This window comes from Sprattus sprattus (genome assembly GCF_963457725.1).
Source record: "Sprattus sprattus genome assembly, chromosome: 6".
In the NCBI taxonomy this organism is placed as follows: Eukaryota; Metazoa; Chordata; class Actinopteri; order Clupeiformes; family Clupeidae; genus Sprattus; species Sprattus sprattus.
The window spans coordinates 12847144-12849643 of record NC_137925.1 but is presented as its reverse complement, the minus strand read 5'-3'; the positions used below and the strand labels follow the sequence as shown (position 1 = coordinate 12849643).

The 2500-nt window shown below is 40.7% G+C and overlaps 1 protein-coding gene across 1 annotated transcript in view; it reads right to left on the bottom strand.

Moving 5' to 3' along the window:
• Window positions 1-2500, bottom strand: part of apba2b (amyloid beta (A4) precursor protein-binding, family A, member 2b) — a gene marked incomplete at both ends in the record, with an annotated part of 41535 nt that overhangs the window by 9116 nt on the left and 29919 nt on the right. The gene's annotated exons all lie outside the window — the stretch shown is intronic.

Genomic DNA, 2500 nt, shown 5'->3' with positions numbered 1-2500 from the left:
GGAAGGGAGGCAGGAAGAGAGAGAATGAGAGGGAGAGGAGAAAAGAGAGAGAGGAGGAAGAAAGACAAAGAGAGATAAAGGCTATGCTCCTTCTGCACAAAGGAACATTACAGAATTTCATAGGAATAAAACAACACATTCGATTTTCTTTCTTAAATTAAAAAAATACATCACTACATAAAATTGAAATGTATATTAGGAGAACAGCTGGCGCTTATTCCAACAGCAGCTAGATATGTCACAGCCTGCCATCATTTAAGGCACAGACACTAGACAAGAGATAAGGAGGAGGGATTAAAGCCTTACTATTTTCCTTTTTAAAGTGTTTTATGTATTAATATTGTTTTATTATTTCATGATTACACTGCTCTATGCCAAATATCTGTATGTGTTGTATTGGTTGTATTGTATGCCCATTGCATTGCTCCGGCAAAACCTGTTTTCATTTAAACTTGATAATGAGGAGAGGCGGGAAGATGGGCGAAAGGAAGTCGCAATGAAAAGTAAAGAAGGAAGGAAAAGAGATCTTTATCTTCACCGTTTTGCTTTTTTGCATTCTCCGTGTGACAGATAGGGGGCGCTAGGAGACAGTGTTGTGGAGTGAAAACAGAATATTCCGTAGAAAACACGTCTCATAGGTCATTCCTGCAACGCTGGCCCCAATAACTTCCGCAGTGGTGTGTGTGCGTGTTTATGTGTGTATGTGTGTGCACTTCCATCAAGGTGCCCATTAATAGCCTTATCGATTTTGAAGCATCACTGGTAGCTTGCCCTCTCTGTGTCTCCTGCCAGACAGTGTAAGTGTATGAAGTGAGTCTGTATGTATATGTGTGTATATGTGTGTATGTGTGTGTATGTGTGTGTGTATGTGTGTGTTTATGTGTGTGTGTGTGCGTGTGTGTGTGTGTGTGTGTGTGTGTGTGTGTGTGTGTGTGTGTGTGTGAGTGAGTCATTGAGAGAGTGGGTGTAATTGTGTAGCTGTGTAATGTATGTATACTTGTGAGTGTGTGTGAAGTATTCATTGCTTGCCCTACATATGTCTGCCAGGAGTTTATTATCTAGTACGCGCTACATGCGTATGAAAGCCACCAGTGCTGTTTGGACTGGAGCCTGTTAACCAAGCCAGCACACAGTCTGCTGGGCCCCGAGGGCTACTGGTGCGCTGATGATGATTTAGGAAACATCAGCAAAACATGTGCATGCGGTCACATGAATGCACACACATACACACACACACACACACACATACACATACACACACATACACACGCACACATACACACGCACACATACACATTCAAGCACACAAACACACACAGACAAAGACATACACGCACACACATACACACATACACACATACACGCACACGCACACGCACATACACATACACACATACACACGCACACATACACATTCAAGCACACACACACACAGACAAAGACATACACGCACACACACATACACGCACACGCACATACACCTACACACACATACACACACACACACAAACACACACACACACACACACACACACAAACACTACTGATGTACTGGCTCCTTACTGAGCACAGATGGCACTTTAGCAAATTAATGCCTTTAACTAGTTGCAGTTCCTCAGGCAACAACATGTACTAGTCAGGCTGTTAACAAGTAAGCATTTTGGCTTTCACTAGTAAATATGTTTAGCCTCGCTAGCTAACTAGTAAGGTCATAAGAAGTTTTAACTTGTTACATATTTGTTACAACATTTTGGCCCCTCACTATTAAACTAGTGAGCAATTTTGGTTCTCACAGGTTAACCAGTATAGAAAAGTAGTCAGTAGTCAGTAGTCAAGTAGTTGCTAAAAAAAAGTGACTAGTAAGAGTTTTTGCTCAAGTAGTATGACAAAATGCTGAACTAGTGTGACCAAATGCTGACAAATGACAAACATATATAGAAGAAACTAACATCTGATATCAAGGATATAGAATTAATGCTCAAACGGCTTTCCATAAATACACACAAAGTTGACATGCCAAACATCCACAACAATCACACACACACTGACCATATGTTGGCAGCAGAATATTTTTTTTTTTCTTTAGAAATCCTGTTATATTACATCCCTAAGCCCCTGTCCAATCTCACACGTTCGATTCACTCCAAAACCTATTGGTACTCAGCTTACTGTAAACCACAGGAACACGGCCACAAAGCTCACAATCCAAAATCCTGAGTGCAAAACCCAGAACTCGTGACATTTAAAGATAGAAACGCATCCAGTGGTTTAACCTTCCCACTGCACACAATGTATCATCCGTCACGCGCCTGGACGGCCTTTGACTGTTCTTTTATTTCTAAGTTTTAATCTAACTAAGGCAAGTTTATTTTTATAGCACATTTCATACACAGAGGCATACATAAAAAAAAAGCAAAAGAACAACCAAAAGAAAAATGACAAAGACAAAGCACGTGAAAAACAATAAAAGATACAGTTAAATTCCACTGAGGCTCCCATC